Source organism: Dreissena polymorpha, chromosome 9 (genome assembly GCF_020536995.1).
Source record: "Dreissena polymorpha isolate Duluth1 chromosome 9, UMN_Dpol_1.0, whole genome shotgun sequence".
Taxonomy (NCBI): domain Eukaryota; kingdom Metazoa; phylum Mollusca; class Bivalvia; order Myida; family Dreissenidae; genus Dreissena; species Dreissena polymorpha.
Genome location: NC_068363.1, coordinates 71191959 through 71206727, shown reverse-complemented (window position 1 = coordinate 71206727; position 14769 = coordinate 71191959). Strand labels below are relative to the sequence as shown.

General features: G+C 37.9%; 1 long non-coding RNA gene across 1 annotated transcript in view; it reads right to left on the bottom strand.

The window, feature by feature from the left end:
* The window catches only part of LOC127845826 (uncharacterized), a 100605-nt gene that overhangs the window by 48797 nt on the left and 37039 nt on the right, over positions 1-14769 (bottom strand). The window lies entirely within an intron of this gene.

The window sequence follows — 14769 nt, the reverse complement described above, 5'->3', positions numbered from 1 at the left end:
TGGCCCTCAACAACTTTTGTTTGACATAAGCGAGGTTTTGAGACAAATATGGAATGTGGAGGGACCCATGCTCTATCGACGCTTTTATTTTGCATTTAGTTCTATCCAATTGTTCCCTTAATAAGCTCGTGCCTTCTATCAAGTCAATTGTTCAACAATGGGTGTCCGAGAACTCGGGTAAGCGCTCAAGAGCCATCATGGCCCTAGTGCTAAATTGAAAAACTACAACAACAACAACAAAATAAGATGACCGGATAGTTACTCTAGTGTGTTTTACTATTGCTAGTAGTAGTAATTTACTTCATAATCACAAAGCTTAACAATCATGCTATAAAATGTTGATTTTTATTTGTACTGAAATGTTAAAATTATCAACTGTTTCGATTATATATTAACAACTAACATGTTGATTCTTTATTTGAATGAATATGTATCAGCCAATGTGTTGAATTATTTCAATCATTAAGGTATGGTATTGTTAAGACTACTAATAATATTGTCCGACGATTGTTAATTTTCACATTTCCGATGTTTATAAACATGTACAAAAAAGGCCAATCATACATTATTTAACATAACATCGTTTTAGAAGAGAAATGAATTATTTTCATCCTTCAATATATTTTGTCTATTGACAAATCTATAACAAAACTAGATTAATTAAAGTTATTATACGGATCTAAAAAAATATGCAGTGTCTGTGTCGCGTATGCAAATTCAACGTCACTGCTTGACGATAAGCGTGAGATTATTTTTTTGCTCAGGAAAATTACGTGGTCTGAGCGGGATTCGAACCAGGGACCTTCCGATTCCTAGATTGTAGTAAGCAATTCACTTGTGAACACATCTTTACCATATGTACTATTAAATAACCTTTGCATGGGCTTTGAGACGGTATGTTTTGCCGTACACGATTTGCCTTAATCGTAGAAACTTTAAATTTATATACTTCACATTTTTCTTAAGCTGTACGACACATTCCTGTGATAAAGGATGAACGATTTCTTAACATCTTGTCGTACAGAAAAGTGAGTTATGATTTACTTCAAAACATACGGATTAAAATAATTTACGACAATTCGATTAAGTTTGATAACAGTTTGCGCGCGTGCGTGCGTGCGTGTGTGCTTATGAAGGTATGCTGTGTGTTTCATAGAAATGCTGTGGGTTAAAATCATATAATATTTGCTTATAATAGTACGCTGTGTGCTTTTCATAGTATGATGTGTGTTTGTGATGGAATGATGTGTGCTTGTGACGGTATTCTGTGCGTTTGTGATGATATGCTGTTGTAATTAAATGTGATTAGTTAACATTTTTCCCATATGTACAAGACTTAAACATGTTGAGTAGAGCGTGTCGGCTGGGCCAGAGGGCGCGCCTGAAGAGATATCTCTCGCCCGTGCATTCTGGCTCCGTTGACATGACATCCGTGCACTCTGGCCCCGTTGACATGACATACCCAACATGACAAAAATAAAAATAAAAAGAGAATGGTGACGGTATTTGTTGTTGTTGTTTCCCCTACTGTAGCGTAGGTGATGTTTTCTTGTAGAGTAGTGTAAGTTTTTTCCTTGCATGCCTGTGCCTTGTTACGTTTGACGTTGAATTGTAAACCTTGTATTGTTAACCTGCACGTATTACCCTTGTCACTATGAGGATCAGATCGAATTAGAGGGATGGGCAGCATTAACATCCCAGATCTATTCCCTCCTGAACAAAATGCACTAATACATATAATTACCATCTGTGTACCACTAGCAATATAAACAGGAAGAAGAACGTGCGCTCTCTCTCTCTCTCTCTCTCTCTCTCTCTCTCTCTCTCTCTCTCTCTCTCTCTCTCTCACTCTCTCTCTCTCTCTCTCTCTTCTCTCTCTCTTCTCTCTCTCTCCTCTCTCTCTATCTCTCTCTCTCTCTCTCTCTCTCTCTCTCTCTCTTCTCTCTCTCTCTCACAAAAACAAATAAAGGCGCGTGAAAATTGTCTCCCAAAGAAAGAAAATGTAGAACCAGATATTGTCCTCCCTGTACCACCAACAACCAACCAGTCATCTCGGTCCAACCACACAAACGCAGCCCCTTTTCTACTATATTAAACTTCAAACCTATTCTGACCCTTGCAACACCATTAAACACCTGACAATATCCAACAGCACAACAGAGAGAGCCCATGTGAATTTACACCAAGACACAGGGCAATAGAGTAATATCTGTACTAATCTATGTTTATGTACTAACAAGTCCTCCGCGAGGGACGTTAAACGGGGGTGCAGTGTATCGGTGCTGTACACCGGGCACTTAAAAGAACCAGGGGCGCCTCTGGAATCGGGGCGCCCTCTGTATCCCGCTCGAACCCCCACTAACACCTCTTGGGGCGGAGAGCACAAAAAAAAACACACAAAATATAAGGAATTAACATTAATGCCAATAAGAATAATGATAATCTAGAGATAATAGGAATACTGCAAAAACCATTTTGATAAAAGGCAAACCACTACATAATCCATAAAAAAAAAAAAAAGAGCATCTTGTCACATTAAGGTCTCATTGGCCATCGTGCTATGATGTATAATATGACCTTATTTTCTCCCCTGAAGGGTCACAGGGGCAGGTCGATACATCTGTAGTCGAGAAGACGCTGGACGACCTGTAAATAAATCTCAAATACACACACACAACATAACCTTTGACCAGACGTGTTCGGAATTGAACACATCACTGCTAGACCAGCCGGGAACTACGTTTATTCAGTTAGCATCGGGTTATAACTACGATGCATACGATAATTTCGACAATATCAATGAATACTTACTCGAAGTAACACATACTCTCGAAGCATTTATCTGAGCTTTCTGACCGACCATACATTCTTATGACCTTTCATCAGTTCTTATTGATACAACACATCATCTGGCAGCTTTGAACGAATCACAGAAATAAACACTTGTTGATCAACATTTTCTCCTAGCAGCTCTAGACTTCTGAGGTGTTTTTCTATTGAATCAAACAGTACCTTCACACTTTCCACTCTGTTTGAAGCCGGAGACATGATCATCAACTCTTTAAAGTGGATGTCTACGATATCCTGTTCAACACCGAAGCGATCCCTGAGAATATCAACAGCAACACGATAATTGCCACCTGTTATGGCTTGATCCGCCACCGCACGAGGGGCCTCTCCTGTCAGTTTACTCAACAAGTAATTGTATTTTTCAACATCTGTTAATTTTGTGTTCAAGTGTACGGTAAACGCGAATGCATCTCAAAATGTTGTCGATTTCATTTTATCACCATTGAAAGAATTTAATTCTAATTTAGGAAGCTTGACATAATTTTTTGCTAACGTATCTTCCGTTGACTTTGCTTCTTAGAACTCCTTTTGATGGTTTATTTTGGGCAAACATCAGTTTGTGCATGTTTTCTTGAAGAGATATTAAACGTTCACTTTCTATTTCTTTTTTTCTCTTTTCCCTTTTCTCCATTTTATTTGTTTTCAAACGACTCTTGCATTTCCTTTACCTTCTTTATAAAATCAGTACAGTCTGTATCCTCTAGTATAGACAGATCACATTTCAGAATCAATTCACAGTCTGACTAAACTATTGCTTGCACTGAGGAGTCATCAGTTTCACCCACCGCTTTAAAAATCTTATCCATGTGTTCAGATAGTTTGTAACAATAACTTGTTATCAAAGGAATGCACTTGTTCATTTTTTATACATTCTTCAACATCATCAAAATTTGCATTAAAGGAAGAAATGATTACCTTTAGATTTTCTTCCTCTCGCTTCAATATATTCCGATATCTTGTCCGCACAGCTTTCATCGCAGCAGTGGCCATCTTGAATATTCGAATATTGTAATCCAAAATATCACTTTTGTTTACAGCTCCTTAAGTTCCTTGACTATCCCGTTCATATCGAATTCCGGTTCGCGGGACCAAACAATGTGACAGACTTACATTAAATTTCCACACTGGATTATAACAAACTCAACGACCTGTAATTCTATATATTATTTTTATTTCACACTTCGTTAATAACACCGATGCAGTGGCTAACATTTTATAAACAGTGAATTTTTACTATAGACTTCTATTAACTATAATGACTCCCATGTTACTCTAAAACAGACTGCCGGATAACTCTTGAAAGAAGGGGCCTGGTAACAGTCATCTTCAGTTTTTACAGCCAGAAAGCACGTGGTCCGTGCATGCAAAACACGAGAGTCGTGTACGTCGTGTTGCAAGTGCAGAGACGTTAGCTCAGTCGGATACAGGCTCTGACGGAGCTACGGATCTGAGGTCAATAAGTAAACGTGCACTATACGTATAGGACAGGTTGCGCGACAGAGCACCACGACTACGAAGTTATAACTATGCAATTTCAACAAATACCTTAATCTTAACAAAATGAAAGTAAGTATATATATATATTGTCAATGAAAAAGAATCATTCTCATGATTCATTGTTTACACAATGCGCGTTTTTTGTTTGTTTTTTTAAATGAGAGTTTATTTACAGGTCCTACCGGCCTCTTCACGAGGTCTTTGAGGTTCGACCTGCCCCTGTGACCTTTCAGGAGATAAAACTTGTTTAAGTCAGAGTAGGTCAGATTTACCCCGGGTGTCCGGGTGTTTTGCCAAAGGTTAGTACTTTTAGTTTTAGTAGAGTTCAGTGCACGCTGGCCAATGAGACCTTAATGTGCCCTGTACTGTATTGTTGGTGATGATTTTATGATTAGGTGTAGTGCTGTGTGCATGGGTAGTATGAATTTGTTTGTTATGTAGGGGTGTTCGGTGTATTGGTTTGCTTAGGGTGTTAGGTAGGTTAGTGTTGTGTGTATGTGGGAGTTATATAGGTGTGTTCGGTGTACTAGTTTGTTTGGGGGTGCTGAGTAACTGAGTGTTATGTAGTTGAGTTCTAGGTCTTATGGTGATTATGTATATGCGGTTGTGTGTAGCTCAGTCCTAGAGGCCGACCAAGGAGCAGCACTCATTCAACTCGGAGCCACCATCGTCTTTTTTCGCCCGCCTGCTCCCCATCCAGACCATGCATCAGATTTGCCTGAATTATATTTATTTTTACGTAGAGTTTGTTTTTATATTTAGGTGTGAAGTGATGTACTATGTTATAAGGAGTATTTTGAGCTTTGTTAGACGTTATTATTATGTTGTAGTAAATCCGTTTTTGTCTGACTGTGTATGGTTGTTGTGCTCTCCGCCCCAAGAGAAGTGTTAGTGGGGGTTCGAGCGGGATACAGGCAACGCCCCGATTCCAGAGGCGTCCCTGGTTCTTTTAAGTGCCCGGTGTATAGCACCGGTACACTGCACCCCCTTTTAACGTCCCTCGCGGAGGACATGTTAGTACATGGTGTTAGTTATGTTTCAAATATCGCTATGCTGCCTTGTGTCATATTTATGGTGACGTGGGCTCTCACTGATATTTTTATGAGAGTTGGTAGTATGGTGTTGTCAGGGCCAGATCATTTACTAGTATTTGATGATAGAAGAGGGGGCCTGACTTTGCTTTATTCGACCGAGATGACTAGTTTAATTGTGGGCATAGACAATATCAGGATTTTTCTTTCTTCTTGCTGAGGTGTTGGTCTGCCGCTCTGTGTTGTTGTGGGGGCCAGACTAGTTTTGATAGGTCATTTACTCGATGATAGAAGAGAGGGGCTGTGTTTAAGTAGTTTGGTATTAGGAGAGCACGCACGTTATAGTTATATTATCTATGGTGACACCGGCAGCAGCCCTATGTACTATTTTGTTTGGCCGTAGCGCAGCTACTTCCTGCGTCGTAATTGACGTTCTGTGGGCGACGCCGGCTATATAGGTACATAAGAGTATTCAAATACAACGGTTAGTGTAGTTCTGGGATATAGGATGGTGAGCAAATAATAAATACATTTACCTTTCTTTTTTTGGTCATCTTGGATGGGTCGTGTCGGCAGAGTCATAGATAATCTATCCCGTCCGGCACGCTCCAACCAACATAGTTTTATAATATATATATATATATGTAAATAATGACAAAAACATGGTAGTATGATACTGTTATGCTATATACACCTAGGGGTTGCACTGAAGATATCTCAAGTAATGAGTTACTTACGTGCGCACTTAGTGCGGCTTCCGCTAATTTGTGGAAGTGAGTTGTCTGTGTGCATTCCCCTGTTACGTTGTCGTCGGTTGCTGCGTGCTGTATGCAGCGGAAAAAAGGAGAGTTAAAAAGCCAGCACGGGGAGGGGTCTCGCGGAACCCGGATACTGTTATCTCAATTGCTAACTGTTTCTCACGGGGGGGGGGGCGTTAATTTGCGTCTATGTTGCTAAGTTGCGGTTGTTAACGAGGCAGGTGACCGATATATTTCGTGGGTTTGGGTGTCAGTTATGTTTGGTAGCGTAAAAACTTCCGTCATTGTATTAAGAGGGTGTTGTTGCTGTTGTACTGGGTTACTTTGTGTAGCCTGTCAGCCCTTGCCCGTCCGCGGTGTCGTCACAGGGCACAGACCAGGGGGCCCCACTGACACACAGGTGTGATCCGTTGGCTGTGCCCTGCGACGGGGGAAACTATAGGTCGGCTGACATATCCGTGCCACGTTCGGGCCGTGATACTGCCGTAGGCCTACTCTGGGCGGGCTCGGGCGAGTGGCCACAGTGACATACTGAAGTGACCCGTCATCCGTGCCCGCCCAGGAGATCCTCTCATTAGCCATAGTCCACGGACAGGGTCCGGAAGACAGGGTGTTATAAAATTAGCGTATTTTTATTTTGGCACCGGCACGCGCTTTATTTTATTTATTACGCGATTTGCTTATATGCATATTTTTGCTTTTCGGATAAGCCTAAGGGAGGTAATTTATACAGAAGACGCTAGATTGATTAGTATGCCCTATTGTATCGCTTTTTTTAAAGATTAAGTGCAGGTATACATCTAGTTTTGAATTGAATTCTGACAGAACATACTACATAAACGAGCAGAATTTGTAGCAATAAGGGTTTAAGATTGCGAATGTTCGTATAATGCGATCTTCCTTATAACTTGCTATTACAGGGGAGATAATTAGAATACGTTAGAATCTCAAAAATAGTCTTTCCTGTACATATTTGTGTTTATTTGGCAACTTATATGAGAATTAAACTTTAAATTACTATAAGTATGAGAACAAAGAGGTATTCTTACGGATATATAATGTTTGTATAATGTTGGGATGAAGCGATATTGTAATTCTATTTTCCTTCCTGCGGCGTCTCCCACATCACCGCGGCGTCCCACTCGGGACCATTGTTTTCAACAGTCACGAGGGTCTACGAGTTATTACTTAGGTTGTAAAGAACACGATATATCTTGTGTATATATATTGCCGTATTTATAATTATTTTAAAAAGGCATTCGCGTTGGAAGCTTGCTATCGGAGTGTTTAACTGTACGTTTCATGCGCGATGTAATTAGCGTATTTATATTTTGTTCAGATATCCCGTGTCTCGCAAAAATTTGAAAACATGTTGCCTTACAACGGATCCGATCTTGTTCGGAGGCATTAGCAGTAGACGGCGATCAATATTTACCGTGATATTGCTGTATGCTGCTATTCAGAGCGACTCTGGTCCCTGGCCGTCTTTACCTTATATGGTAATCATAACCATATATGTCACAACACAAACATCTATAAATAAACGTTATGAATGAGTGTAATATGACCATATATGAAGAAAGCGTAATCAAATAACGTGCGAGGGGTACCGAATGGAGAAACAAGAAACAAGAAATATCTTCAAAAAAGATATACGGCGTTCATTGTGGTTGGAGTTTATGGAAGGTAAAGATTTAAATGAATGAGATCAAGGATAGCTAATATCTTTTTCTGTGCAGTTTTTAGCTGCATCAAACGCAGTACGGGATGTTACGCGGAGTTTTCGCGGCTTATTTTACATTATTACATATTGCTGGTCATAAACCTATAGATACAAAAAAGAAAACCAAAGTCAACCGGCCACACGCGAAGTCTCCGTACATATTTTAAATATGTATACGCGCGTTCTTCGAACAAACCTGTTTGAGTGGTTTATCGGGAATTGCTACGTGTATTTGATTCGATTATTTACAGTATCGAGAATCATCGCGCTCATACTTAATACATTAGTCAATATGCTGCAATAATACATTAGTAAATATGATGGAATAATTCTTGTTAATTAATTAAAAATAATATTTATCATGGTATTGTTGAAAACACATTAAGAATCTATTATTGACATGCCATAAAATAATATCGCTGGATATCTTCATTTCACATCTTTCTGGTGGTAAAGAAAATTCCGGTTCACCTAGTTCACGCTATAGCGTCTTTATTATATAACTATTATATAACTGACCGCGAACTCCGAACAGCACAGAAGGTCTGACCTGTATATAAACTCTGACATTCAAACACACTAACCGCGAACTGACCCCTTATACCTCGCGGGTTGAAATGCAACACATTAAAGTGAGACATCGCTTCCACTGCTCTTTATACTTATACATATAACATGTTGACAGGAATATGGAAGTCAGTACTAAATATGAGAACATGGCCTTTAAGTACACAACGTTCTCGCGCTGAAAATCCTCTGAAAATAAAAGATGTACGCACAAACTGTATTGATGTCGAGATTGAGTGTAAAACTGTTCTATCTATAAAGCCTTTTTATTAGAGATAAAACTGTTTCATGCTGAACACGCAGTAAAACAGTGTTACAAAGACGCGGACATGCTTCCAATGTTCTAGTGGTATTATCAAATCAGCCAATGCAGTCAATGAAGTGTATTCATCTGTACTTGGCCGCGGGAAGTTTTATTTGAATTCTATTGGACGCTAACAAAGGTCAGGCTAAGGTGAAAAGCTGGCGTATACAGCTGACGCCGAAAAACATCGTTGTAATAATCTCCCCTTTTGATTGCACACGAGGTTTCAAACGGTTGAGATCCGGTATTGTATACGTTTGTGACATTGTTTTGAGATCAAGAAGTCATTTCGGCGCTTATATATTTCAGTTTTGTTTTTGAACTTGCAATAGCTATCTTTTAATTGTGATTTGGTGTATTTCGACGTTGTAAAGTGTATAATTCAAAGTGGCATTCATTTTCGCGACCTAGTCCTAGTAACTCGGTGCAGGTGAACGAAGGATTTGTGTTTACTTTTCACCTTAAGTTCAACTGTGCTTTTTATTACCCATTTTGTGATCTATTAAAAACACGTGCTTCGCGCATTTGGACACTTACAGTGTGTTTTACACTAGTGCAATAATTGACGCTTTTGATGTGTTTATAGTGACTGTGTGATATTTGCATTGATTGAACACTTACCAGTGGATTGCAATTTTGAGTGACACTTTAATACTAATTATTAAAAAACAGGTGCTTTGCGCATTTGGACACATTCAGTGTGTTACACACTAGTGCAATAATTGACACTTTTGACATGTTCATAGTGATATTTGCACTGAACACTGACCAGTGTATTGCAATTTTGACACTTATTGATTATTGAAAACTAGTGCTTTTTAACTTGTGTGACCTTTATTTTTATTAAAGCGTGATTGATCTGTTTTGTTTATATTCTTTTTGTGTAGTAAGATACACATAAGACAAGTTTAGTCGTCCTTATTAGTCTTGTTGCAATAGTATTGTTAAGGTAGTATTTGGGTTGTTAAGACTTGTCTTTTTATAATTAGTAGATTTATTACGCAGGCTCTTTTGAACAGGATGCAGTGTTGTGTCAGGAAGCGTTTTCCTTTTATTTTTTCAGGTGCCCAAGACAGGAGAGAAGTGAACCGTATTGCTGGGGACTCCAATGCTCATCGGATTAAGGATATTCTTCCTGACGATATAGCTGTCAAATGCCTGCCAATCTCTGATGAGAATATGTAATGACAATGGTATAGAACAGTAATTACAGTTTCAGGTTTGTTTCTATTAATGGTATCACATGTACACATTTTTCTAAACGTTAAAACGAAATGATTAATGAAATAAACAAAAGGTTACCGTTTAAACGGTATCTATATGTCAGTTATAAAGCGTCATTGACATCGCATTTCCAAACTGAAAGTAATGATTATTTCCAGAAGTTATATTCAGATCATAACCCATTTGGGCAATGACATCATATTAAAACCAACTGTTCTTGCCGTTGTTGAGTCATTGGGTACACATTTTCTACTTACATGCCGTAGTATTTTATAACAAAGACAAATAAATATTGATCCCACATTTCTTCAATAAGACTACACCTGTGTAAATTTTTTATTGTTTTCTACCTAACAAGATGTACATAAAAACGAGTATCTGTTTATTAAATTAAAAATGAATGCGGATGAATAAATGTCGGAAAAAATTTCCTCATGCACGTTGTGCTGACCCGCGTCAAATGTTCAAGACAATTCGGGGAATGATCATGCAACAAATAGCTGGAAAATTTTCCCGAGCACTTTGTGCCGACGTGTGTCAAATATTCAAGACGTCTAGGTTGTACATGGACTTGGTGTTTTGTTATGTTTACGCTGTTGTGAATAAGGGCCATCTGGCACACATGATACAAATGTATACCAGTCTTTTTTTAACAGCTTTTAATAAGTTTTGCAACATTGTAACGTAATGAACTAAAATGGATTATGTTGATATCAACAGTCGTTTAAATGTTTACTGTTTTTGTAAACATTTTTGAGAAAACACGAAATGCCACCTTTTTAAACGTGATACTCATAGTTTCTATAAATGATGTAATTATTTCATTTCTTTATACTTAAACAGTTCAAATGTCAAGTCCTAAGCTTCGTATGATTACAGTATTTGTCATCAATATAAAGTTAAACTTATTATGCTGATGTGCAATGATTGGCATCATTGCGTTTTCTAACTAATTTGCATGGTTATATATTTTATTTAAGCGTGTGGAATATTTTACAGATTGTAGGGAATTGTAATTGCAAACTTTTCATTTTAATCTTGAGGCAAAGCATGCATTTTCCTTGTGTATTCATTCATGTATATTTGTGATTTATTTACACAGACATTCGCCAACTCTGTTTTCAAAGGTGCCAAATTTTCTTGTGATCGTTTTCGCCATGCATTGTTGAGAGACTTGCGGAAGATGGATGTTCAACAGCTGTATCTTCATCTAGGCTCAAATGACATTCTTACGAATGAAGCGGTGTTTTAACGGTACATATACAATTATAAACAAGAAATATCTTTAAAAAAGATATACGGCGTTGATTGTGGTTGAAGTTTATGGAAGGAAAAGATTTAAATGAATGAGATCAAGTTTAGCTAATATCTTTTTCTGTGCAGTTTTTAGCTGCATCAAACGCAGTACGGGATGTTACGCGGAGTTTTCGCGGCTTATTTTACATTATTACATATTGCTGGTCATAAACCTATAGATACAAAAAAGAAAACCAAAGTCAACCGGCCACACGCGAAGTCTCCGTACATATTTTAAATATGTATACGCGCGTTCTTCGAACAAACCTGTTTGAGTGGTTTATCGGGAATTGCTACGTGTATTTGATTCGATTATTAACAGTATCGAGAATCATCGCGCTCATACTTAATACATTAGTCAATATGCTGCAATAATACATTAGTAAATATGATGGAATAATTCTTGTTAATTAATTAAAAATAATATTTATCATGGTATTGTTGAAAACACATTAAGAATCTATTATTGACATGCCATAAAATAATATTGCTGGATATCTTCATTTCACATCTTTCTGGTGGTAAAGAAAATTCCGGTTCACCTAGTTCACGCTATAGCGTCTTTATTATATAACTATTATATAACTGACCGCGAACTCCGAACAGCACAGAAGGTCTGACCTGTATATAAACTCTTACATTCAAACACACTAACCGCGAACTGACCCCTTATACCTCGCGGGTTGAAATGCAACACATTAAAGTGAGGCATCGCTTCCACTGCTCTTTATACTTTTACATATAACATGTTGACAGGAATATGGAAGTCAGTACTAAATATGAGAACATGGCCTTTAAGTACACAACGTTCTCGCGCTGAAAATCCTCTGAAAATAAAAGATGTACGCACAAACTGTATTGATGTCGAGATTGAGTGTAAAACTGTTCTATCTATAAAGCCTTTTTATTAGAGATAAAACTGTTTCATGCTGAACACGCAGTAAAACAGTGTTACAAAGACGCGGACATGTTTCCAATGTTCTAGTGGTATTATCAAATCAGCCAATGCAGTCAATGAAGTGTATTCATCTGTACTTGGCCGCGGGAAGTTTTATTTGAATTCTACTGGACGCTAACAAAGGTCAGGCTAAGGTGAAAAGCTGGCGTATACAGCTGACGCCGAAAAAAAGCTTTGATATTTAAATTTAATGTAGTTGTTTCCCATAACTATATAAATTTGCAAAACTAACTTTTAAATGGTTTATTCCTCAATGAGTCATGGAAACTTGCAATCATTTTAGAAGTGTTATCTAGTTTCTAATTTATAAATAAAGCATTTCACAATATTTTCTATTATCCATGTTAATTTGACATTTTATGCTCCCCCAAAAAATTTGGGGGGGAGCATATAGTCGCCGCTTCGTCAGTCCGTCTGTCCGTCCGTGAAAAATTTTTGTCCGGGCTATTTCTCAGCAACTAAAGGCCGGAATTCAATGAAACTTAATGGGAAGCTTCACTATTAAGAGGAAATGTGCATATTATCAGCGGGTTCGTGTCCGATGATTTGTCACAGAGTTATGGCCCTTTTAAATTTTCTATTAACTGTACATATAGTGCAATTCTTGTCAGGGCTATTTCTCAGCAATTAATGACTGGAATTCAATGAAACTTTATGGGAAGATTTATTACCAAGAGGAGATGTGCATATTATCAGCGGGTTCTGGTCGGATGATTTTTCACAGAGTTATGGCCCTTTGAAATTTTCCATTTACTGTACATATAGTATAATTCTTGTCCGGGCTATTTCTCAGCAACTAATGTCTGGAATTCAATGAAACTTTATGGGAAGCATCACTACCAAGAGGAGATGTGCATATTATCAGCGGGTTCTGGTCGAATGATTTTTCACAGAGTTATGGCCCTTTGAAATTTTCCATTGTATATATAGAGCAATTCTTGTCCGAGCAATTTCTCAGCAACTTATTACGGGAATTCAATGAAACTTTATGGGAAGCTTCACTACCAACAGGAGATGTGCATATTATCAGCTGGTTCTCGTCGGATGATTTTCCACAGAGTTATGGCCATTTGAAATTTTCCATTGTACATATAGTGCAATTCTTGTCCGAGCTATTTCTCAGCAACTTATTACATGAATTCAATGAAATTTTATGGGAAGCTTCACTACCAACAGGAGATGTGCATATTATAAGCCGGTTATGGTCGGATGATTTTTCACAGAGTTATGGCCCTTTGAAATTTTCTATAAACTGTACATATAGTGCAATTCTTGTCCGGGCTATTTCTCCCCAACTACTGACTGGAATACAATGAAGCTTTATGGGAAGCTTAACTACCTTGAGGAGATGGGCATGTTATTAGTGGGTTCTGGTTAGATGATTTATTTACAGAGTTATGGCCCTTTGAAATTTTTAAGTTACTAAACCATCCATTGTATTATTTTGTCCAAAGTTATGCCCCTCAAGACGTTTCCTTTTATCTGAATATATAGTGCAATATTGTGACAAAAAAACCTTTGTGGAGCATCACCCGTCTCAAACGGTTTCTTGTTTCATTATTTGCTGTCTACAATTAATTTTACATGAAATAGCAAATGTTTTATTTATGCGCATAATATTAACAATATAATTATACATATTTGTTTATGTAACTATTTTGATAGGTAAGTCAGTCTGCAAAGAAAAAGAACACATTTGTATATATTTTACTCCACATTTGTTATGCCCCCTTTCGAAGAAAAGTGGGTATATAGTTTTCGCACTGTCTGTCTGTCTGTCACACTTTTCTTGTCCGCTCTCTAATTCAAATAGTTTTCATCTGATCTTTACCAAACTTGGTCAGAAGTTGTATCTAGGCAATATCTAGGTCAAGCTCGAATATGGGCCATGCCGGGTCAAAAACTAGACCATGGGGTCACTTAGTGCATTTTAAGGTTTAAGCATGGTGTCTGCTCTCTAATTGAAGTAGTTTTCATCTGATCTTTACCAAACTTGGTCAGAAGTTGTATCAAGACAACATCTAGATCATGTTCGAATATGGGTCATGCCGGATCAAAAACTAGGTCACAGGGTCACTTAGTGCATTTCAAGGATTAAGTATGGTGTCCGCTCTCTAGTTTGGGACTTATTTTGCATTTCTAAATTAACGTTTTTTATGCCGCCGAAGGAGGGCATATAGTGATCGCACTGTCCTTCCGTCTGTTTATCTGATGTCTGTCTGTCCGTCCGTCACACTTTGTGTTTAGGTTTCGAAAAATGCTCATAACTTCTTTTGTCGCTTCAGATGTAACATTCATATTTGATATGCATGTGTACATGGACAAGGCCTTTCCATACGCACACAAATTTTTACCCCATGACCTTGACCTTAGGGTCTGTGTTTAGGGTTCAAAAAATGCATTTAGTTTTCGAAAAATGCTCATAGTTTCTATCAAAGCATTTATTGGGGGCATACGTCATCCTACGGAGACAGATCTTGTTTAACAATTTAATTGAAAATAATATGTTGTCAACATGAAGTGTATATATGCAAGATCACATTCCCAGTGACAACAACTCT